The sequence below is a fragment of the Mustela nigripes genome, chromosome 2 (assembly GCF_022355385.1).
Source record: "Mustela nigripes isolate SB6536 chromosome 2, MUSNIG.SB6536, whole genome shotgun sequence".
NCBI lineage: Eukaryota > Metazoa > Chordata > Mammalia > Carnivora > Mustelidae > Mustela > Mustela nigripes.
The window spans coordinates 158,122,665-158,149,668 of record NC_081558.1 but is presented as its reverse complement, the minus strand read 5'-3'; the positions used below and the strand labels follow the sequence as shown (position 1 = coordinate 158,149,668).

At 34.3% G+C, this 27,004-nt stretch overlaps 1 protein-coding gene across 15 annotated transcripts in view; it reads right to left on the bottom strand.

Annotated features, from left to right (window-relative positions):
• Positions 1-27,004, bottom strand: part of ZBTB20 (zinc finger and BTB domain containing 20) — an 805,287-nt gene that overhangs the window by 639,782 nt on the left and 138,501 nt on the right. For 12 of the 15 annotated variants that reach the window (XM_059391916.1, XM_059391918.1, XM_059391915.1 and 9 more), the window contains one exon: positions 6,490-6,541. The exons of the other annotated variants lie outside the window; for them this stretch is intronic. The gene's annotated coding sequence lies outside the window, so the exon portion shown is untranslated. The remainder of the gene's footprint in view (positions 1-6,489; positions 6,542-27,004) is intronic. 15 annotated transcript variants of the gene reach the window in all.

Here is a 27,004-nt window from a genome sequence, read left to right as displayed (position 1 = left end):
TATAGTCAAATATAAGAAATAGCTAACTTGCATAAGCATGCTATAGTCAAGTATATATATAATATACATACTTATATAAGTATTATACTATATAATACTTATAGTCAAATATAAGAAATAGTTATTATATATAACATATTTATATATAATATTTAATAAATACAATAGATAAATATATATATAAACACACATACATACATTTACACTTCAGCATTTATTCCTAAAAGTTAAAGGAAAAAAATACTTAAACTGTTTTCATAACACAAATTCTAACTGAAATAAAATGTCCTTTAAAAACTGTAATTAATGGCTGCTGTGTCAAACAGTGAGCCAAAGGGTCAAACCTTATAATTCACAGTTTGAGAGGTCATAGCTCAAATGATAACTTTAAAAAACTGATTATCTGTGAGTAATTTGACAAATCCATCTAATATACTCTGAATGCATATAAAATCTTTTTGAGAGTAAAAAGGATGTATGTCCAAGTGCACAGCTGATGGAAGAAATGGCCTTTTTACTGAACAAGGCTGAAGTCCAGCATAATGACTTGGAATGCCTTTGAATGAGCATGCACGATGGAAGGCCGAACAGTCCACACATCCAAAGGGAACATAATGAACAATCTGATCAGAGACAAAAATATTTCACACACATGTCCAAAGAGCGGAAGGAAAAATATACATTTCTATCACCTACTCCTTTATCACTATTTACTACAACCCAGTTCACAGGTAAACTCTGGACTATTCATAAACAATCTTTTTAAGAGATAATATTTTGTCATTTAAAAAATTCCCATGATTTTTCAATCTGCGATCTGAAACACATTGAGGTCACTTAACCTCATATCTAGTAAGCCAGGTTTACAAAGCTGGCTTCTTTCTGATTCACCTTGAAAGCAAGTATTGCTTTATCTATCTTCATCCCAAGGCCACCCACCCCATGAAACATAATCTGAAATAATTTGGCCAGCCTGCATTTTTAAAATCTACAAGTGATCTATGATTCTTAATATGGCAGGTCATTGAAGATAATTTCTCCACTATAAACTCCCTAATTCATACCAGAATTGAGAAATCCAGCAAAATATGCCATTTTATTATATATCTATGTTTGTAATGCTTATTTATGTGTTTATTATATTTTCCTATTAGACAGTAGGACCCACAAGAATAAGGGCTATGTCTCTATTGTTCAGAAATTATATCTAGCACCTGGAAAGTTGCTGGCAGAGCAGACATCTACTAAATATCTACTGGAGTTTGGAAAGAAGGCATGGTGAGAAAGAAGATGGGAGGCCCATGGTTAGTTAATCTTTTCTCCATTATTTGTATAGCCGTGAGGTGTAAAATCTTTAAAAAAATGTACATTCTATTTTTTTAAAGATTTTATTTATTTATTAGAGAAAGAGAGCAGAAGCAAATGGGGAAGGAAGCAGAGGAAGAAGGGAGAAGCAGGCTCCCCACTGAGCAAAGAGCCTGACGACAGAGAACCCGACAAGGGGCTCAATCCCAGGACCCTGGGATCATAACCTGAGCCAAAGACAGACACTGAATAGACTGAGCCACCCAGGCTCCCCTCAAAAAATGTACATTCTATTTAGTCAGTTTACCTACCCAGCAATTCTCTGATCCATCGATCTATCCCAGAAACCACAAAGATTTAAAATGTCTTCCGAAAGTACATACTTGCAAGATAAAAGAAAATAAATGAAAATGGAAATTACAGTAGGAAATAAGATATTTATATATGTATACATGTAAAGAAAATTAAGTCATAGGAAAGGAAGGGAATTTATTTTCACAATTTCTTTAAGTTAATCTTATTATAACCACTACTGTAATGCTCTTTTTAAAAAAATTTTTTTGAAGATTTTATTTATTTGACAGAAATAACAAGTAGGCAGAGGTAGGCAGAGAGAGAGGAGGAAGCAGGCTCCCTGCTGAGCAGAGAGCCGATGCAGAGCTCGATTCCAGGACCCTGGGATCATGACCTGAGCCTAAGGCAGAGGCTTTAGCCCACTGAGCCACCCAGGCACCCCTACTGTAATGCTATTATTGTAAGAAAACACTTAGAGAATATTTACTAGTCCCTCATCTGGCCATTCACTATAACAACCTCTACATAACCAGGTTCCTTATATCATACGCCATAGTTGAGTCTCTTGGAAGAGACAAATATTCAGTTAAAATAAAATGTAATAAGTAAGTTATAACAGTAAACACATAGGCTCTCGTGAGAGAACAAAGCAGAATTCTTCTCTGAATCAGCAAAAATGCTTGCATGGTAACTGCATTACTTTGATGCCACTATGTCCTATTCCGAGAGACTTTTCTGATACACATAAACACTCCTGTCTCTTGATATAAAGGGAAATATAGGCTTTTAAATGTTACTGGTACAAATGAGGTCTGAACATGTAAATCACTATTATCATAAGAAAACACATTTGAAAAATGTGTTTTTTCTTGTAAGTGAAAGCCTAACTCTGATTCCACTTAGCCTGGTAATACACTTCTGTCATTCCATTGGACCAGCCCACACATACTGGGTTCTTGATAGGTCCTGGGCTTGGCCATCTGGCCCTTTATTTACTTAATTCTTTTTTAATACTGACAAGTGTATTAGTAACACTTCCTTGATCACTGATAAATATAGAGCCACCACACAACCAAGATTTTCCCTAATTTTGAAAGTCACTAATTAGTGTGGGTAGAGGTTGGGGAGTATTACAAAGATACGTTGAGCAGTACTACAATAAGTAATCTAATCCTAAGAAGAAAGCATGTAAATCTGTTTCCCACTTCATTAGAGGAATAAAAAACATCTTGTCATCACTAAAGGATACAAAGAGAGACCTGGATATTAGGGGGATGGTAGATAGGGAGGAAGAATGAAAGCAGCATTTAGGCAGGAAACAGAAATCTCCTATATATCTTGGACAATGTTCATGGTTTTCTTGATATCTTTTGATTGATCTATTTAGCAGTAAGTTTCATGAGTGTAGTTTATTCATTAATAAACACAAGCTTGCAAAGGAAATGAAGGTAAATGAATCCTATTGAGAGAAACTGATCATTCTACTGGTACTTAAGTTATACAGCAGGCAAATCTGGAAGCTGCCTTAATCTTTTCAAACCAGTAAGGTCTCAATTACTTGAGCTTGCAAAGTAAAATGTGAGCTTAAAGGTGAGAATGCAGTTTCCAAAAGGACTAAAAAATCATTTAGAGAGAAGGTTATGGTGAAACTATAAGTACTCAACCTGGAAATTTATATATATTAAGTCCATTAGAAAACATTTATTTTTAGGGTTTTTCTTTCCCCCCTGTTGGATCAGAGATAGTCTAACAGGTTTAATTTTCCATAAGGTTTAGATTCTTCAAAGAACACTACTGGTCGTTGTGTGTTCACACCAGCATGAAGTTTAAAAAATCAACTCCAACTTCCCAAAACTAAAGAATCTAACTGTATAAGGTTTGGTCAGTTGTCCTCATTTCTGTGATCAAACAGTGTCACATGAAGCAAAAAGTCTTTTAAGACTATTTTGGGTTTCAGTCTACCTCCTTTATTCATCAACATTTTGGGGAAAATGATGATATTCTCTTATAGTACTGACTCATATAACTAAAATTTCAATGAGAAACTTTTAAAGCTGTGAATTGTGACGTAGGTGTTAGTATTTCCTTGACCAAATCCTGGAACTAATGAATAAAAGTTAATTGGTTTGTATATGGAAGTAAATTGGTAAAAGGCAAATGGATATAATTAACAAGGGGGGAGGGAAGTACATTGTTTAATATGTAGTTGATGAACTGGCAAAGAAGTGTGGCATGTCTTATTTACCAGTATTTGAAAAAAAGAATTATAGATGCTTTGGTATACAAATAAATGCAGGTATAGAAACATAATAGAAGCTTTGTGCTACAGGGGAACTTAAACTTCTCTGGGCAGTGATCAGCTAAGGAGGAACAGAGATAGTTACAATGCAATGATTAACTACCCGAAAAATCTATTATTCATAGCAGGTATGTAAGCAGTCAGGGCAGCAATGTTGGTGGCCCCTACTCATCAAGCAGCTTGGCCAGTACAAACTGGATGTCTGGAACCAGACAATAACACAAAAACAATGAAACCTATAGCCAGCTAAAGAAGATTCAGCGCAATCCATCTCCCAATTTTAAATAGTACCAGAAATCTCCACTGACAGAATGCATCCCCTTGAGATTAGCATAATTGTGTTTATAAGATGTTGACCAACATTTACCTCTATATATCTCACTATGCATAACAACATGCCTGAAAAAACTATCTAGAAATTCCCAGCATATTACCAAAAAAAAAAAAAAAAGTGATTTTAACATTAGTTGGCAGAAATTTCTGTTGATAGGTATGGCCATCATGTCATTATATGAACAGATGGTCAAAGTGTGTCCATTTCACTGACAGTGCATTATGTGGGTCTATTTATCCCTTAACAACCAAACCAAACAAAAGCACAACACAGAAGAAGCCATTGTGCCTTCCCTCATTTGGTTGGCAGCTTCATCTATGAAATATGAAAATAAAAATGCAACACAGACTATAATTCCTGCATAGTACATTTAATCAAATAATTAAGCATTCATATCAAAAAGTTATCCTGATGTTTGTTAAGATGGAAAAATACATAGAATCTTTAAAATTTTTTTAACTCCATGACCATCAGTAAAGGGAAAATAGTCACATTTCTTGATCTTTAGGTTTTTTTAAAATCTAATCAAGAGTTTATAGGAAAAAGCAAATTACTATTCTTTATTGCTAATCAGGTCTTTTAATGAAAACTCAGGAAAAAAACATTGAGAAAAAGTAAATCCCCATATTAAAGTCTACTTCCCTTTGAAATAGAGGTGCACCCTCTCTGTATTTAATACTTCTACTGAATAATTTTTAGATATTCCAGCTGAAATATTCATAACCAGATTAATTAACAGTCTAACAGATATCCAGTTGCAAACTACTACATTTTATACCATGAGATCTCTTGAAATATATACACACACACATACAGGCTGCTATCTGGATACTCAATACGGTAGCCTCATCTCTAGAAACAACCTAAAATATAGTTTACCTTGATTTTGTGAAATAAAAATAAAAATATCATGAGAAAAAGGTGAGACTAAAAATTATGAATATATTTCTATCTATAATAGCTAGTAGTAAAACAATAGCTGAGAACTATATTGCTAAAATGCATCTACACATGTGGCTATGGAAACTTCTGTGCAAGAATAATGCTGTTACCCATCTTCAAAAAGAGCTGATGAAGTATGAGGATTAAGAGTACATCTTTAGTACTTATGTACCTTAAAATATTGCCGAGTATTAATTTTTCATCAAGTTGTCATTTTCTCTGACATTTGGTTTTATTAATCAAGGCATTTATCATTAATTTGTAGAAAATATCGTAATTAAGCCAAATAAAATAAAATCCTTAAAAGGTTAAAATTAGAAAGCAGGTGAATTAGAACTTTGACATTACCCTGTTGACATACTGGAGCATTTTGAAAGCATGGGAATCAAGTTTTTTCAGGGAGTTAGGTGCCTCAATCTTGGGCTGGCTGGTTTTTTAAAAAATGTTATAAAGATTTGATTTAAAGCTCTCTGACAGTTTTGACATTCAGGTGAAAGTACTGCTGCTGCATTTGGAACAATTTGCATATCCCACTGCTAAACGGAATGTTTGAGGTGTGCACTGGTGTAAAGAAATTAAAAACAAGCTATCACACATGCTTAAGTGTATGTATTCACAAAACTGATGGTTGGATCAGCACCCCATCCCCCTCCAATGTAATCTGTGATTTACTCTTCTATAATAAATTACCCTACCACGTTATTCTCGCTGGAAGATCTAACCATGCATGTAAGAAGCAAAGTAATTATAGCCCCTCTTGTCTCAGAAACGTTCTTCAATCCCTATGAGCTCTTTATACACAATGCAGCAACACAAGTCTATTGTATACGTCTTGCCTGAAATTCTGGACTTTTGACTACAAGTAGCCATGAAATCTCATCTGCATGATTTCCTGCATGGTTTTTTGCTTGTAACCAATGCATTTTTATCTTGTACAGTTAGTTGTAAAGCTCTTCATGAGGAGGAATGGATGCCGACTTTTTGGCTTTGAGTCAATATGTCTATTTAAGAAAAGGGCAAGGTATAAAATCAGAAGAGTTCCAAACTGATTTAAAAAATAGGGAAGGACCCTAATACATTTCCATATAGAAGAAAGAAGTACAGCAACACCCAATTAGACTGAAACATTCTGACATGATGTTAGGGTTCTTCTTTTTTGATTTATAATTTCAGATTTTTTTTAGGTAGACATAGAAAAAGATATTTAATGTGTTAAAGGGCAATAAAGACCTGAGGCAGTAAAGCCAAGGCCTTAAATATTATGAAACTTTTCAAGAAGACAAAAGTCTTTCAAGAAAATATCACTGGACATTACCTTCAGTCTTCAGAGTCTCAAAGGGTAATCCTTAATACTTCTTTTTGTGTGACTGTAAAAAGGAAATACTTAAAATTAGAAATCTTCCAAGGAAGCAATTAAGATTTCCATAGCATGTCTATAACTCGTCATGAAAAGTAGGTAGCTGGGTTTGTGTGTGTCAACTAGCATCTACAGTTTTCAAAAGGAAAAAAAAAAAAAGACTACCACATTCATTTCTGTATATGCAGTACGAGTACATAGTAAAGTATGACACGAATATATGATTTAAATCACTATGTGAACAGGGTTTAGATGTAGACCAGGGTATTTATTACAGTACCATCAGAAGCTTTCTTAATTTACACAAAGTTTTTACATTTATTTTTGCAATTGAAAAAAAAAAAACTAATCCCAAATAGATTTATCCCATGTCTTTGTCTATTCTTAATTATCAGAGATTTTGCAAAGATCTATTGTGTATAATATACTGGTAAGTACTGATGAGTTAGGAAAAATAAAAACATAAAACACAGGTCCTATCCATAAAATAATGAGTGAGGCTAAAGAGATTTGCATAAAGGAAGATAATGCAGAAAATGAAAAGTAAATTGATGGAATGAAATAGGGAGCAGAGGGTAATATGTTCAATATAGCTTGAACTGGGATCCAGTACGTAATGCACTGACATTAGAACATGGCTTTATGTTTTCTCTCTCAGCAAGCAAGGCTATTATTGTAGGGTCCTACTCAGATTTGGACGCAGGAATGTCAAACAAATGGATGAGTCACTTTTAAATTCTTTTTTATTCACATGCATTTGATAGTATATACTCAAAGCTAGTACTGGGAGCAGTAAAGTAGGCAGGATGTTGAGGTACCTTTAAACCCAATTTGGTGAGTTTCAATATAAAAAAATTAACTAGAAACAATTCTCCTCTTAAAAATTGAATTTGGTATTTTATGTCCTTGGAAAGTTATCCCTCTAATTTTGCTATGAAATTTCAATGATGACCTTGATGTCATATTTACTAATAATCTCCACAGAGATTCAGCCATTCAAAATCTCAAAAGCAGTTTTACTAATGGAAACACATACATAAACAAAAAAAACAATCTCATCAGCTAGTGCATCTACAGTAAAAAAAAAAAAAAATGAAAAAGATCTAAGGATTTTAATTGATTGGATCTTTAATATGCATAAATAATATCTTAGGAAGGGAAAACAAAGAATCAAACAGCAAACTATACCAGTAAACCAAAACAAACCCAAGTTTAAGCTGTACTAGTAAATGGGATTGAGGAAAGGAAGGTGCAAGTCCTATTATAGTCAGGATACATGAGTAATATACATTACTCTGCAACATCAAACTTGAGAAAATCAAAATCTTCTAGGAGTGTGATTAGAACCCTTAATCATTGATAAACAGACAATAACTAGAAATAGAAAAAAAATGTTCAGATTATGGGGATGAGGTAGAGATATTTAATTTGGAGAAAATTAATTTGGCCATTACATGATATATTATAAAAGTAATTTTTATTTATCTATTATCTCCCCCAGTAGAATGGCAGTGCCATAAGGGCAGACATTGTTTTTTTCCACTGTATTCCCAATTTCATGAAGAGTGTCTACCATATACTAAGATCAATGAATATTTATTGAATGAAAGAATGAACAACCTGAACAACTCTAAGACAAGCACTAAGTCTGCATCCATTTACATATAAAGAAATTCAGACTTAGTGAAATTAAATTTTATATACTAAACTTTGCTCTTTCACAACTACAAACTTCTACAACCCATTGTTTAGTCTGCCATTCAATACTCATTCTAGTAGTGGAAAACAAACAATAAGCATGTAGGTTGTTGAACTTATAATGTCATATAATTAGTACCATAAGTGCCAACAGTAAGGTAATGGCACTGAGAGTGACATGGGCGGATATTTTAAATTGGTTTGGACAGGAAAGCTTCTCAGAGGAGGTGACAATAAGGCAAGTGTGCATGAAGTGAAAGAGTCAAAAAAGTATCTAGAACAAAAAGTATCTAGGGGACTAGATGGACTATTATAAGAGGTAAATGAGTTAATATATATTACTTTGCTTTGTACAATGCACACAGCAAACAATACTCTCAATATGTATTATTTTCTTATATTGCTATTATTTTATAAATAATGAATTTCCCCCACTAAAACGTAAATTTTTTTTTAAGATTTTATTTATTTATTTTTCAGAGAAAGAGAGTGAGCACAGGCAGACAGAGTGGCAGGCAGAGTCAGAGGAAGAAGCAGGCTCCCTGCGGAGCAAGGAGCCCGATGTGGGACTCGATCCCAGGACGCTGGGATCATGACCTGAGCCGAAGGCAGCTGCTTAACCAACTGAGCCACCCAGGCGTCCCGAAAAACGTAAATTTGTTAAAGACATTCATTTTTCTTTCCCTGTGGCTCCTTAAATAGTGCTTAGCAAATATTCAATAAAAATGTACATAACTGAAAACAGGAAGACACAATTATCAGTTCATTAGTTAGAAAAAGTAAACAGACTATATGAATATGAAAAATGTCATCATATTTCATATGTCTGAGACAATCTAACTGTTAAATCAATGTCATCTAATCTTCTCTGGGTTTAAAGAAAGATAGAAAAGATAAAAAAATGACTAGAGTCAATAAGTTGTAGATTAAAAAAAGGTAAAAAAGAATCAGAAAAAAATAAAATTACCAATATTAGGCCACTATCTTGACCATTTACACACTCTGTCTGCCTCCATCAGATTAATATATTTTTCTAGCACAAAGATTCTACCACACAGTTTCCAATTCATTTCAGTGTTCTTAATACAAGCACAGGGACTGGTGTATAGCAAACATTCAGTAAGTCTTTGTTGAACTAAGTTGAACTAAAATTATCGTTAATAGTTCAAATGCTTTTTTTTTTAGTTCAAATTTTAAAAAATAAATAAACCATCGGAGATTACAACAGAAAAAAATGTAAGTATTGTTTTTTGACCTTGCAGCAAAAAACAAGGTTAGTTTTCACCAAAAACTGAAATATAGCTAATGGTGTGGTATTGGCAGTTGGAAGAGACCAATCAATAGAATAGACCACAGGGACTCTAATATGGGTTAAGTATTACAGGTAGCATTTTCACAGCATTGAGACTAAGTATGTAATAAAATAATCTTTTTTGTTCTCATACCTCTTATCAGGCACCAAAAATAAAGGAAATTGATACATCTGAATATAATAACTAATCAAAGATCTATTAGAAATCCTATGTATATAATTTTCTGAATTTCAAGGTGAGAATGCCTTTTAAGCCACATAGACAGTAGTAGAATATAAACAATCATTAAGATTTATGAATCTTAAAAATTACTTAAAAATTTTTCAGTCAAAAATTATGTTGAGGGGTGCCTGGGTGGCTCAGTGGTTTGGGCTGCTGCCTTCGGCTCGGGTCATGATCTCAGGGTCCTGGGATCGAGCCCCGCATCAGGCTCTCTGCTCCGCAGGAAGCCTGCTTCCCTCTCTCTCTCTCTGCCTGCCTCTCTGCCTATTTGTGATCTCTGTCTGTCAAATAAATAAATAAAATCTTTTAAAAAAATATGTTGAATATGAGGCCAACAATAAAACACATAAATATTTTTAATGTATAGGACATCATAGAGTTATTAATCTATAAATAAATGAAACAAAGATCTCATCTTTTTCAAATGAATAGGCAATTCAGAATAGAAGAAATGCAAACTAGGATACATATAAAACAATATTAATCTGTAATAGATAATTATCTGTAATGAATATTCTGTAATAATTAATCTGTACTGAAAGGAATGCAAATTAAAATAGCCTAAATATTCCAAACAGTGAACTGGTTAAATAAATGACATGTGGTATAACTATGAGCTTTCATAAAATACAGCAAGTGAAAATTTATAAAGCATCATTAAGCTTAAAAAGCAGGTTGCAAAATATTAATAATAATTTTTTAGTAATTTTGTGGTATATATAAATATATAGACTATGCACAATGTTTGGTTCTGTGAATATATGTAGATATGTATGCATGTGTCTATCTATGTATCAGAAAAAACATGTATGCATTAGAAAAATCATGTAAGAATCTATATACTAAATTATTCCTAGCACTAATCTCAGATACTAAGGTTATGGCAGATATTTTTCTTCTTGTGATTTCCTTCCAAATTTTCTACAATAAACACAAATTACTTTTTATAAACATTAAAGTCACTAAAACAAGAGCAAGTCTATGTTTCAGAAAAAAGATTAGATGATATATTACTAGATTTCCTGAATGTTAAGAAATCCAGTTGAAAAGATCTATCTGTCCCTATTTTTGAAAGGCACTTCTGTTGAAAAAAATAAAATAAAAGAGGAAGGAAGGAAGGAAAGAAGATGGAGCAAGGAGGGAAGGAAGACAGAATAAAGAAAATTTTAAAAAAGAAAAGAAAGAAAAATAAGATTTTCCAAAAACAAACAAAAACAGCAACCACCTATAATGGTATTTCTTAGATTCCTAGGAGTCAGTCTTTAATTAAATTTTCAAAGAAATGCACAGCCTGGAATGTAGAAAACTTAAGAAGTTAGAGGTTATTTTATATAGTAAGCATACTATTTATTATAAGAGAAAGCAAATAGAACATGCATCAATTTCAGTGATAGGACCATTATAGTTACAATTTCAAATAAATAAAAATCAAAAGCAACCAAACGATACCTTACAACAAAACAAACAGAATGTGTTGAAGGCTATCCTCTACTGATGATTATAAAACAAGTCGTCATTAAATAAAAATTGAAATATGAAGTTTGTTTGTATCTCACCAGAAACGGCAAATGAAAACTGATTTACAATCCTTAAGGAACATCAGGAAGAACATACACGTACATGGTCAAGAGGACAAGATGCAGTCCCTCGAAGACTGGAAAGGCCAATTCAGTTCTAGTCCATAATGGTGCTTCTTAGAACGAAGATATGCATTCTGGCTTTGGGTATTACCAGAGTTTTTAAAGCACCAGAGAATCTGATAAACTCTATGGTAGACTTCTCCAAGAATCCATTAAAGTAACCTGGCCAAACCCCATAATGAAGCCATCTAAGATCAAATCAAGTTCCACTGAAGCAGGCTCTAGGGCTACAACAAAAGACTGTTCACCTAACTCCATCATACTTGCTGTTAGATATTTCAGTTTCCCCTCCAAACAGAGGGGGAAAGTTCAGAAAGATTATGTACTACATACTTCTTTTAATCCTAAAATCCAGTCAATTTCTTTTTTTGTCACTTGTCTCTTTAAAAGTAACCCAATCCCTTTCCTTTATTATGTGCAGCTTTACTCTGTTCGATTTTATTTCCCAATAGCAGAATGGCTTAAATAAATTCTTAAAAACCAACACACCAACAAATAAATAAATTAAAACTCAATGACTATAAAAAGTACACAGTCTAACCTGCTTAATTATTAACAGGTAAACAGAATGCATTTCTGAATTATTTACTTAAACTCCTTCAACTAAAAACTTTAAAGTTTTTGAGCCTGGAATGTGTACCCTTTCTAGGACTCTATAAATCAATTATTTTAAAATATTCTATTGAGCCATTTTAATAAAAGCAATTAAAAACATCAAAGTTAATGTGAGTTTAAACATTGGCATAGTACATGAGAAATGCAACACATTTTTACGATTTCAGAGGTCAATAAAATTCCCTTCTTTCCAACTGTCCCTTGTTCTCTTTCAAATACTTTATTCCACAATACACTTGGACAGAATGAATAGAAATACTCTCTACTAAATTATATTAATGAGATGGATATAATAATGGTTTTGTAGTATTTACACAAGTTTTTATTCCCAAGCATATCATAAGAAATATATAATTACAAAACTATGGAAAATGTTAATAGTTTCAAAAGTAGAATGACAGAAGAGAAAGAATGAACAATAAATAAAATTCATTTTCTCTGGATGAAATACTAGTTCAGCTAATATATTGAAAAATGGCTGCTTGACACAAGTAAGCGTTGATTAAATTCTGGTTACCTAAGGGTATACCAGAGAAAATAAAGCTTTTGCCTTGATTCTTTTAACTATAACCTAAGATACACTAGCAGATTTTCCTGCCTTGGTAAATAGGGTTTTATCATTTTATCTTCATTAAAGATGGAAAATTTATTCTGCCATAGAGGATGGTTCTTAATCTTTAGGTCATAAGCTCCTCTGAGAAAATGATAGAAAACCAAGGATCTCTTTCTTTAGAAAAGTGTACATGTTCACAAAATTTTATGTAAATTTCTAGGAGTCCAGGTGATGTGGGAAAACAATGGCAAAAGAAAAAAAAATAAACTTCCTTATTGCCTACAGCCCACTGACAAGTCGTTGAAACAGGCAGAGTGCTCTTCCTTTAGGAACTCTGTTGTCTCTATGTCAACACTTTGCTAGAAAAAAGCAATATCAGCTTAACATTATCCTGCCCCCACCACAGGATCCTCTAAGTCTACTTTAACATATAAAACATATACTAGTTTCCTTTGGAAACTTCCTTTATCTCTACCCCCACATTCCACCCCAAGATATATCTTGGCAATCATCCTCCAAGCATATGGCCCACTGATACACATCTGAAGGATCTCATGACTAAGGTTTTATTAGACAGTAATAAATGACCTTTTCTTAAGCCCCTTCCAACTTGAAAGTATATTAATCAGTCACCTGTCACAACCCCAGTGCAGCATTTTCTGCCTCTGGGTCCTGTCCCTGTGCTTTAACAAAATCACCTTTTTGCACCAAAGACATCTCAAGAATTCCTTCGTGAAGTCCAACATTTTCACACCACAGGGACCCACCAAGAGAGTGTTTGCCTTCAAATTCTATAAAATTGTAAATGCATAGACATTGAAGATGGTACTGAAAACACAGTGACCCCAGGCATAACAAGGATGTTTAAAGTTGCTTTTTGAAGACATCGCTAATAATGAAGTATTTTCTTATGATTTGTTTCCCTCTAAAAGGGGAGTGTAAAAACAATTCTGCTTAATTTAGTCTTGGTTAAAGGTTAAGCATGTTTCCTTTTAAGATAATTGCACTACCAGAGTTTCAGCTTTAAAACAAAATAGTGCTGTTTTCAAATCATTCCACATTCTAGAAGTGACAACAAATTTTTTACACTTTTCTCTTAGAGGAGGCAGGGTGAGAGAGAAAGCTCTTTAATGTTCACCTTTACTTCTAAAAATTATCAGATAATCATAAATATATAAATATTCCCTGGGTTCAGGTTTTATTCTAACTACTTTTATGTATATTTGCTTATTTTAAATCTCATAAAAACTAGGAGGTGGGTAGCTAGATATCAGATGTCATTATCCTCATTTTATTAATATGTAAACTGATGCATAGAGAGATTATGTGATTTCCCCAAGATCACCTCTCTACTGAATGGCAGAACCAGGATTCACACCTAGTCAATCTGGCCAGAGTCTTCACTTCTACAGACAATATTACATTTTCAGTTTCAATCATGAGCTGATGGCTTTTCTTATGCCATTTTATCTGTAACACAAGTCCACCTCTTCACTATTATGCCAGACACATTCATACTGTTTTTTCCCCAGACATATGCATTTGGGGAGTAGTTCATAAGTTGCTGACAAAACTGGTACCACTTTTGTGGAGTTGGCAGTTATACAGCGTTGTTAATTTTCCAGAATCAAATGCCCAGATTGGGGGGTAAAAAAAAAAAGCATCACTATGTCAGTAAATGTGGAGCCCTACAGTAAAAAACTAACCCCTCATTTCCTTTTTGGAAATAGTTCTCGTGAGATACAAAATTGAATGATTATATAGTCTATGGGCCAATGAAGACAACAGGAAAAGTGGTCCATATTGTTTTGACAGTTCACAAAGGTGAGGGCCAACAAGTTGCTTTTGTGGCTAAAGCTGCACCAACATGAAAATTTTCTTGATGTATCCGTCTCAGCAAGGGATTGCTGCTCCCAGAGAGAGCAATAAGTTTGTATCTCATTTGCTTTCAGTGTACCAACCTTAATACTTTCAGTAATCCCATAAAGAGCAAAGGCTGGAAAGAAAGAGAAAGAGAGATAGGGATAGAGATGGAGGAACAGGAAGGGAGGGCAGGGAAGGAAGGAAGGAAGGAAGGGAGGAAGGAGGGAAAAAGAAGAAGGGAGGAAGGAAAGAAAAGAAAAGAAAAGAAAAGAAAAGAAAAGAAAAGAAAAGAAAAGAGTGAGAAAGGAAGACAGAAAGGAAGAGAGAAATGTTTTTTATAGATTGTACAGAAAAGTTTTCAGTTATAAATCTGTTCCATCTAATTTTTATTGAATTACTTCCTACATATAAATGGAATCAAGTAGATACCAGTAAGATACAAATATGAAAGGGAAAAATAAGGCAGAATGTTTGGAGTCCTGAAAATGGTTAAAGATCAGATAAACAGGAAAGAAAGCAGAGCAAAGGCAAACAGCAATGTATTTGCAAGAATGCATAACAAGAAAGACTCTTGGTAACTGAGGCAGCTTTTCTTCATTAGATCCAGGGCCTTTTAATGAAGTAATTGATTCTACTGCAGCCAAGCCAGGCCGGGAATGAAAACCTGGTTAAAATAAAAAGTATATCTGGAACAAAATACCATCCTTAGCTCCTTTTGTCTCTGACTCATCCTACATACCATAATAAAACAAATATTTAGAAATCACCTAGTTATTATTACTTTATTCCCTATAAATAATTCCCAATCACTTACACTATTAAATCCAATGTGTTTGGTTTGCAAAGTCCTCCATAATCTGGTTCCATTGTGTATCCTCTCTTCCAGTTAATGCAGAAATTGTATCCTCCAATCCAATCAGAAATTGTACCATTGAATCCAATCAGATTAAAACAGTATACACTGGTTCAGAAAATCTTTATTGAAGCCTATAATATGTTAAGGAGTATTCATGTAATTGAAATCTACATGGTCTTGGAGCCAAAGAACAAATGCTAATCTCCAGTTTTTCCAAAAACTTTATCTCAATGCTTTCCTTTCTCACTCTTCTATTCTTATCCAGAAACCTATGCATCGTCTTCCTTTGGATGCAACAAAAATTGATTTAGATATAATCAGTTCAAATGCTCTCATTTTAGCTCAGACACATTTCAATTGAAAGTATGATTGTTTATATACCTAAAATATATATACAGAGGCCTAACCTTATATGCTGTTCCCACTACCATTCTAACACAAACACAAAATATGGTGGATCTTAAATTAACACAACACATGCACACACACACACACACACACACACACAAACTCTTACTAGGATCCACATTTGTCTTCTTCTACTCCTTTATCAGGCCACACTTGTTGGGGGCTTTTGAATTTGTTCTTTTAAGGCTCTTCTTCCAGATCATTTCATGATGGCTTCCCCATCTCATCATTCAATCTCAGCTCAAATGGCACCTCATTACTCTTTATCCTGCTACTCACACTTTCTGTCCCATGTCACTCTTTATCCTACTACCCAGATTTCTGTTTTTCACAGGTTATCACTCTCTACAACTATTTTACTTATAAACTCATTCACTGTCTATCGTCCTAAGTTAGGGATCCTGTCAGTTTAGCTACATATAATTCAGTGCCAAACTGCTTGTCCCTAGGCATTATGCCTGGCATATAGTAAGCACTCACATATCTGAAGAATAAATAAATACATACAAAATAATTATTCATATTCAATCCATAAATATTTATCAACTATTTATTTACAGGCTGAGGAATGTTCTGCCCCTAACATAATTATATTTGGGAGAAAAATCCAATACAAATTGGTGACAGAGAGGATTTTTTTTTTTTAAGATTTTATTTATTTGAGGGAGAGAGAGAGCAAAAGAGAGTGTACAGTAGGGAGGAGAAGCAGAGGAAAAGGGAGAAGCAAATTAGCATGGAGTCCGATGTGGGTCTCAATCCCAGGACCCTGAGATCATGACCTGGGCCAAAGGCAGATGGCCGATACTGAACTGACTGAGCCACCCAGGCACCCCCACTTAGAGAGTTCTAAACAAAATAAATTGTCATAGAATTAGACCCAATCTGTCTTAAAACTTAAGACTAACAACATTATTTTTCTCAACCACCATTCCATCACATTCCTCTATTAAACCTATTGATACATCATTATCAACTTTTATAATGTCAAGAATGGCTGAATAAAACTGAATGAAGGTGGTGACAGTGTCACATATCTTATTTGGATATTTATTGCTTAAACAGATGAGTCGGTCCCATGAAACATGGAAGAATCAGGATACAAGTAAGAATAGTATTGTATAGAGATTCAATGCCTCCTTCATACAGTTTACAAACATGCTCAGATCTGAATATTCTAAATGTTTCTAAAGGCTAAAAAAAAAAAAAGGCATTCATTTAAACTAGGAATCAGAAAACTTTCTATAAAAGGCCAAATGATAAATATTTAGGCTTTGTAGGTCATATAGTTTCTGTCTCAATTACCCAACTGCACTATCATCTCATGAAAGCAGTCATAGGCAATAAATACATAAATAAATGAACATGTCTATATTTCAATAAAACTTTACTTACAAAAACTGTAGGATCATCAGGGAAATGCAAAGCAAAACCAAATCACCTCACACCTGTTAGAATGGCTATTTTCAAAAAAACAAGAAATAAGAAGGGTTGGTAAGGATGTGGAGAAAAAGAAACCTTTGTGCACTATTGGTGGGAATGTAAATTGGTGCAACCACTATGGAAAACAATATAGAGGTTCCTCAAGAAATTAAAAATAGAACTACTATATGATCCAGCATTTCCACTTCTGAGTATATACAAAAGGAAATGAAATCACTATCTCAATAAGATATTTGCATCCTAATGTTCACTGTAGCATTATTTACAATAACTAAGACATGGAAATAATCTAAGTATTGATAGATGGATGATTCATTTTTAAAAAGTGGCATGTATATACAATGGACTATTATTCAGCCATCAAAAAGAAGAAAATCCTGCTATTTGCAACAACGTGGATGGATTTTGAGGGTATTATAAGATAAGTGAAATACATCATAGAGAAAAAGACAAATACTGTACAATCTTACATACATCTAACGGAATCTTATGGAATCTTAAAAAAAAAAAAAGCAAACAAACAAAATAACAACAAAAGAACTGAACTCATAGATACAAAGAACAGACTAGTAGTTGCCAGGGTGTGAGAGAAGGGTGGAGAAGGGGTTTAGGTTACACATGAAATGGATGAAGGTGGTCTGAAGGTACAAACTTCTAGTTATAAAATAAATAAGCACTAGGGATGTTAACATGCATTATGGTGACTGTAGTTAAAAATATTATATTGTGTATTTGAAAGTGGCTAAGAGATTAGATCTTAGAAGTTCTCACCACACACAAAATACTGTAACTATGTGTAGTAATGGATGTTAATGAGATATATTAGTGGTGATGTTTAGCAATATATACATATATCAAATCATGTTGTACACCTGAAACTAACATACTGTTATATATCAACTATATCTCAATTAAAAAAGAACAGTAGGACAGATTTGTTGACCTCTGGTCTAAATTCATTAGTTAAGCCTACGGAATTTCTATATAAGGGAGACTCAGCATCAAAATTTAATTATAAGGGGTATTATGAGGACTTGTATTAGAAGCTGTTTTTGCGAGATATGCAAGTTGCTTTTACATGAATTATAATACTTTTGGGGGGATTGATGGGAATTACAGGGGACATAAGTCTCTCAAGTTACCCTTGTCACTGCCACCTAATCCTATAATCAGTTTAGGTATGTATATTCTTGACATTACATTTTGGCCTTATATAGAATCATCATCTTTCTATAAATATCCAATCCATCATATTATTTGTATCCTAACATTAAAATTATTTTTGAAAAGCCACAATAAATACTTCATTGAAGTTTAAAAAATGCATTCCCTTTATCCATGCTAATTTTTGCAATTCTATTTTAAACAACTATTAATTTTTTTAGGCATGATTTGTTTGTAATAAATTCATTTTGTTCATTGCTCCTGATTCCTTTGTCTTCAAGATGTTTACTGATTTCTCTTCCAGTGTTTTATTGAAAATGTTGTCAGGCCATTTCAAGTTACATTTTCATTACATCTATTGTAAGACTTTTTTCTTCCTCAAATCTTTTCAGGTCCTCTAAATTTCTCAAGCAATATACACCTTATTATCCAAAGTACTAAATACCCTTTAACTTGATTAATAACTATTTTCAAAAGGCATTCTAAAACCCATTTTATGCTCCTCAAAACTGTATTCCAACACCAAAATAGCTACACAATTAAACTAAAATTTGGTGTGTAAAGATTCTACACTAAGTGAAATAAATAAAGCAGTCAATTATCATATGGTTTCACTTATTTGTGGAACATAAGAAATAGGATGGAGGGACATAAGGAATAGGATTAGGAGAATGAAAGGAAAAATGAGGGTGGGGGATAAGAGGGGAGATGAACCATGAGAGACTATGGACTCCAGGAAACAAACAGGGTTTCAGAGGGGACCGGGCAGAAGGGTGAGCCCGGTGATGGGTATTAAGGAGGGCATGTATTGCATGGAGCACTGGGTGTTATATGCAAACAATGAATCATGGAACATTATATCAAAAGCTAATGATGTACTGTATGGTGACTAACATAATAAAAAAGCAAAAAAATAAAAATAAATTTAAATAAATTTTTAAAAGATTCTAAATGATAGTATGTTGATCCACATTGTGATGAGATAACTTATTAATCAGTAGCACTATCATTTCCTATTTTCCACTTTAAAGTTGTTTTAATAAATTGTACTGCTGATCAGCTTTCATTAAGCTATCAGCTCTTCTATTTGTGATAATCAATACTCTACCTTTCTGCCATCCAGTTCCACTTTATCTCTTCTGGCAACATAAATTACTAAAGCCTATGGTGTCATAATATTGTTTCTAGCTTCAACCAGACTTCTGTAAAAACATGAAAGCTGTAACATTTAAATGTAAAGTTTGCTATTAAGTTATATCCCATGTTATACAACCACAAATTTTAAAATAAAATGAAAAAAATAAGATTTTAGATAATATTATAAAAACTGCTTCAGTTGGACTCACTATTCAATAAATGAAAACACTTGAGAATTCTAGGAAAAAGTAAACCTTGAGATGGTTGAAATATCAATTCTAAATAATGGGAGCATTTAGGTAATTGTCTGTACAAAACAAGGATCAGATTTTTGAAGGTCATAAAAAGCTTGACCTTTCCAGGTAAGATGAATGCAGAAAGCTTACCACTAAATTACACAATAGGGATAAGATTGTTGAATCTATCTGCAAAATAGCGTTTTCAAAAGCTTCATAAAGTAACTGATTCATTTAAGAAATAACTGAAGATTCTTTCTCTTTTCTGATATGAAAGATCACAAAACACTGCAATATTTGCAAAAGAGACATGAATACTTCCTTTTTTACCTATGTTCTTGCTATGTATTGAGAATGCTGAAGAAAAGCAGTTCCAAAAGAACACAGGTTTGCTGATCCTGTGTTTCTGATAATAATCACATGATAGGACAGAAGCTTTCACATACAATCAGGATGATAGTTACTTGCTGTGTACTCAGAGGGACCAATTTCCCCCCATGGACATAAGCACAGCACAAATCACAAAGTACCAAAATTGAGTGTAAGTGCAATCAAACCTCTCAACTTCACTCAGCATCAGCAAAAAGGACCAGTTTAGCTACACAGGAAAAGAAGTCAGGTCCAAGGAATTGAAGGGAAGGGCAAATTGGTATTGGGATAATTAAGCTGCCTCTGCTACAGTTCATCTGCCTCACTGAAAAGAATTAAACCAACCTTGCCAAAGATTTGTCTTGTTGGCTATAATCTATCTTACTGTATTCTCACCCACTACCCATCTCCTCCTTAGCTCTCCTCTTCTCCCCAACTATGGTTTTCTTTGTAACAGTCTCTCTTCCCACTTAAACCCTTTAACCTCTCTGTCTCCCTCCCTCCCACCACACACACACACACACACACACACACACACAGTACACACACAGAAATGCACACTGTCTGATGCTAACTGTTAACTTAAAGGATATTTTTCTTTGGAAAAAATCACATGTGATTATTGATATGACAGCACAGCAGGATGTCAGCCAGTGAAGAAATAGGGCAACATGATCCAAATCAAGTGCTAGACACATTAGTATACTTACTATGCATCTACTATAAGTGGATTACCATGCTATAAACACACTTGACAAAGATTCACATAAAGATCCTAACAGACCTGTTGGAAGTAAAGTCAGGCTATTATGAAATGCTATTAAATGCAGTAAATATTTCAGGCTCTATTTATGTGATTGTATCTCTGTTTCCCTTCAAATACACAGATGCTTAGGATAATTTTGATAATTAAAAACTGAGCCAAGTTACAATAAAAGATAGAAAGGAACATCTCTGAGTGTCAGAACAAAGAATTCAAAGCCAGAGCCAAAGGGGGAAGAGGGAGCAGAAGACTTGTTGGATGCTACGGCATCATAATCACATATACCAGATATTTTGGGTGATTCACATATACCCAGATATTTTGGGTGGTAACACCAATGTGTGGACAACAGACAAGACCTAAAGCCAAAGAGAGACACGGAAGAACAAATGAGACATGCTTATTAATGGATGCCTAATCCTTCAGATAAGGGATAGAAGAAAATCTACAGACTACTATGGAGAAACAGTAAAAACACTTTTAATTCTTCTTAGGGCTAGGTGGTAAAAAGTCACATGAAGAAATGTGAAACCCAGATACATTCCATGGGTGCCTTAGGAATCAGCATTTACATTCTACTTTTAGAACATAAAATCTAAGCATAAAAATTAACACAAAAACTATCTGGATTTCTTTATATTCTAATGGGCACAGATCTAAGGCCACAGGATAGAAGGGAATGCTAAAACACTTTGCAAGGAGCTACAGAACTCTCATGTAACAACTTCCTTCAACTAAAAAGAAACTCAACGAAATATGAGAAACAGCTCTTCTTTTGTTCATTTAGTCAACAGCTATATATTAAATGCCTGTTGAAGGCAAGTATGATTTTAGACCCAGAAGATACAGCAGTGAATAGAACATCATTCCTGTCTTTGGCAAGTTTGTGCTCTAGTAAAGGAGACAATGAATATAAAATATAAAATATAATGTCCTGTACTGATAAATGCCAAAATAAAAAGCAAGATAAGGGGAAAGAGTGAAGATCTGAAGAAGCAGGTATTTTAGACAGCATGCTGACAAAAAGGCATTCTAAGGTGTAATTCTGGCAGAACTCTAAAAAAAGAAAAGAGTTAATCATGAGGCAGAAAATACTTCAGGATATGGGGCAAAAAAAGTTAGTAAAGATATAGCAGATTTGATTTTTTTTTTAAGATTCTATTTATTTATTTATTTATTTATTTATTTGAGAGAGTAGAGACAGAGAGAGAGACAGTGCACATGAGTGGGGGGGGGGTGGCAGACAGAGGGAGAAGGAGCAGCAGATTTCCCTTTGAGTGGGGATCCAGACTCTGGGCTCAATACCCATGGGGTCATGACCTGAGCCGAAGGCAGCAGCTTAACCAACTGAGCCACTCAGGTGCCCCAAGACATAGCAAATTAAAATATAATTAATAATTTTCAACTAGCTGATGTGTAGAAACTTTTCCCCTCAAGGATTGCATGTTCTTGCCAAACTAACATGTAGATTTATGAAATTCAATGACTACTGATCCATAAGAACTTTCAACAAATACCAAAGAATTCATATCATACAAAGCATGTTATCTGACCACAGTGCAGTAATATCAAGAATTAAGGTTAAAAAGACAATTTAAAAATCCCTATGTATTTGGAAACTAAAAAACACATTTATAAATATTCCATGAGTCAAAAAAATCATAACGGAAATATTAAATATTTAAAACTAAACAACAATAAAGATACTACATATCAAAACCTGCGGGATGCAGCTAAAGTGGTACTTAGTAGAAAAGTTATGGCTTTAAATGCATATATTACATGTTAAAAAGCTATAAAATTAATTAGTTAAGAATATAATTTAGCAAGTTAAAGAATAATAGCAGAATAAAAACAAATGAAGGAGAAGGAAATAAATAATAAAGATTATGACAAAAACTAATGACACAGAACTTATATACAATAGAGAGCCAAAACTGATTCTTTTAAAAGCCAAAACTGGCTCTTTAAAAAGACAATAAAATGTTGGTTTAATCCATGTGAAATTGTCAAAATTCAACCTAAAATCTATACTGATCAAAATATTATTAATCACTAAATATTAAGCAAGGAAAAGGCACTAATTAAAAGCTTTAGGAAGGAAGAGAATTTATCTCTAAAGATAAAGGAAACATTAAAATATTAAGAGAGAATGCACTAAACAGTGAAAGGGCAATCAACTTACAAATTGAAATGAAATGGACAATTTACCAGAAAAATACAACATAACAAAATCAATACAATAAGAAATAGAAAACCTGAGTAACTTTATGATCAATTGATAGCAAAACTGATACTAAGAACGAATACACAAGAAAGGAAATGTATATTCTAATCTCACTTAAGAAAGTGAATCTTAAATCTTAAATCTTAAATCTCACTTAAGAATTTAGATGCAAAAATTCTAAAGGAAATAGAAAACCAAATGTGCAAAATTCATGTGCATTTCTGTACATGTACACATATAAACACATAACAATGATAGAATATTTATCACAGGAATGTAAGAATTGTTTAATATCAGAAAATATAAATACAAAAACACAAATTAAAAAAGATATGTGCAGTCTTGTGTTCACTGCAGCATTATTTACAATAGCCAATATTTGGAAAGAACCTAAGTGTCCATCAGTGGAGGACTGGATAAAGATGTAGTATAAATACCATGGAATACTACTCTGCCATAAAAAAAGAAGGAAATCTTGCCATTTGTTACAACACAGATAGATCAGGAGGAGATACTAAGTAAAATAAGTCAGATGGAGAAGGACAAATACCATATAATTTCAACTTATATATAGAATCTAAAAAACAAAACAAAACAAAAAACACATAAGTTTATAATACAGAGAATAGATTGGTGGTTAATAGAAAGGAGAGGGTTGTGCAAAATGGGTTCAGGGGTTCAATTTTAAGGTGATGGGATGTAACTAGACTTATCACGGTGATCACTTTGGAGTGTATATAGATATCAAATTATAATATTGTACAACTCAAACCCATATAATCTTATAAACCAACTTTACCTCAATAAAAAAGAAAATATATTAAGTGATAAACACCATATTCAGAGATTAAATGAGAAAAACTGTCATTTTCTCAATATAAACAAACAAAATACTCCAAACATAAACATGGATAAAAGACATGAGATAGACTAAAAGACATTTGCAACATACATAACTAGTGATGTATTTCTATTCAAAATATATAACAAGCTGCAAAAAAATAAAAAACAAGCATTATAAATCTATTTCTTAAAATTTTCATTGTGTTGTTAGTCACCATCATTAGTTTTTGATGTAGTGTTCCAAGATTCATTGTTTATGTACAACACCCAGTGCTCGTTGCAATAACTGCCCTCCTTAATACCTACCAACAGGCTCATCCATCCCTCCACCCCCTCCACTCTGAAACCCTCAGTTTGTTTCCAGGAGTCCATAGTCTCTCATGGCTTGTCTCCCCTCTTATTTCCCTCCCACTTCCTTTTTCCTTTCCTCCTCCTCACGCCCTCCATGCTATTCCTTATGTCCCACAAATAAGTGAAGTCATATGATAACTGACTTTCTTTGCTTGACTTATTTCACTCATCATAATTTCCTCCAGCCCCATTCATGTTGATGCAAAAGTTGGGTATTCATCCTTTCTGATGGCTGAATAATATGATCAAAAACCTCCCAAAAAACAAGAGTACATGACCTGATGGATTCCCTGGGGGAATTCTAACAAACATTCAAAGAAGAAATAATACCTATTCTCCTGAAGCTGTTCTAATAAATAGAGAAACAGAAGGAAAACTTCCAGACTCTTTCTATGAAGCCAGCATTACCTTGACCCCCAAACCAGGCAAAGACCCATCAAAAAGGAGAATTTCAGACCAATATCCCTGTTGAATATGGATGCCAAGATTCTTTTATTTTTTTAAGATTTTATTTATTTATTTGATAGAAAGAGATCAGAAGTAGGCAGAGAGGCAGGCAGAGAGAGAGAGAGGAGGAAGCAGGCTCCCTGCCAAGCAGAGAACCTGTTGTGGGACTCAATCCCAGGACCCTGAGATCATGACCTGAGCGGAAGGCAGAGGCCTAACCCACTGAGCCACCCAGGCACCCATGGATGCCAAGTTTCTTAACAAAATCCTAGCTAATAGGATCCAACAGTACATTAAAAAGATTATCCACCATGACCAGGTGGGATTTATCCCTGGGATGAAAAAAGGGTTTAACATTTGCAAATCAGTCAATGATAGAACAAATCCATAAGTCAAGAGAGAACCACATGGTTCTCAATTGGTTCAGAAAAACCATTCGACAAAATACAGCATCTTTTCCTGATTAAAACTCTTCAGAGTACAAGGATAGAAGGAACATTCCTCAACTTCATAAAATCCACCTACGAATTATAACATTAAAACTGGCTGTGAAAATACAATTGGAGAAATCAGAGAAAATAACACCTAATTGGTCAAAGAGAATATGAAAAGGAGGGAGGAGCAAGATAGAAGAGGAGTAGGAGACCAAAATATCATCAGGTCCCAGGAGTTTAGCTAGGTGGTTATCAAACCATTCTGAATACCTACAAAATCAACAGGAGATAGAGGAGAGGAAAAACAGCAATTCTAGGAACAAAAAATTGACCACTTTCTGGAAGGTAGGATGTTCAAAGAAATGAATCCAAAGCGATGAGAAGATATACCCCAGGGGGAGGGGCCAGATCCCAGCAAGCTGTAGAGCAGCAGAGCACAAAATCAGAACTTTTATAAGTCTACTCCACTGAGGGACATTGATCCAGATGCTAAGCAGGGGTGTGCAGCCCTCGCGGGGACAAAGTGGTCTCAAGACCCGCGGGGTCACAGAAAGACCAAGGGTATCTGACTGTAGCTGAGCTCCCAGGAATTGAAGCAGGGAAGCTAGAGATGGAGCTAGGGAGTGGACTTTCAGCGTGGGGCTGCCTTAAACCTGATTCAAGGCACAGTCAGGCCACTGCTCTTTGAGCAGGGCCCGACAACTGGCAGATCTGGAGAGACTCCTCCTTCTTCCTCTGGGAGGAGTGGCACAGAAGAATACTGCAGGAATATGCTGGGTTTGGAGACTCCAAACGACGCTGTGCACCAGAGATGGAAACATTCAGTCACAGTCTGAGTGAGCATAGAGTGCGGCCAGAGACCAGGGAGACAGGAGGAATTAACTGCTTTTCTCTGACGGTGTATTGAGGAGTGGGGCCATGAGCTACTGGCTCCTCCAGGACCGGATATTGGGAGGCCACCATGTTCATTCTCATCCTCCAAAGCTGTATGTAAACTTATCAGGGAACAAAAGCTCCTGAGAGCAAACCCCAGCAAATTACTTAGCATGACCTTTGGAAAGGGCAGTACAATTCCGCCTGGGGAAAAAACATTTGAGAAACACTGCAACAGGCCCCTCCCCCCAAAACCAGCAAGAACAAACAGCCAAGACCAAATTCACTGACCAATGAGAGCTGCAGAACTCCAGAGCGGGGGAATGCACATAGAATTCACGGCTCTTACTCCATGATTCTTTAGCCATTCAAAGTTAAATTTTTTAATTGTATTTTTTTCTTATTCTATTTTTTTTTATTTTTTCTCTTTCCTGTTTTAACCCTATTTTTAAAAAAAGATCTTATTTATTTATTTGACAGAGAGACAGAGAGAGATCACAAGTAGGCAGAGAGGCAGGCAGAGAGATAGGGGCAAGCAGGCTCCCTACTGAGCCAGAGAGCCCCATGTGGGACTTGATCCCAGGACCCTGAGACTATGACCTGAGTTGAAGGCAGAGGTTTCACCCAGTGAGCTACCCAGGAAGCCCTATTTTAACCTTTTTTACACAATTTTATATTATCAAAATCTTTTTAAAAATTCTTTTTAAAGTTTCATTCTTATGATTATATTCTACCCATTCATTGTATTCAACCTTATTTTTTGCATACCTATAGGTTTTTCTCTCCTTAAAAATATGGGAAACAGTTTCTTCTAGCATACCAAAATATATCCTAAATCTAGTGCATGGCTTTGTTCTAGTATCCAGCCTTTCTTTCCTCTTTTGTTTTTTCCCTTTTCTAACACTTCTTCTCATCAATTCCTTTTTTAGAATCTTTTTAAATGTTCATCTTTACACTCGTATTCGATCCCTTCATTGTGTTAAACTTTATACACACACACACACACACACACACACACGTT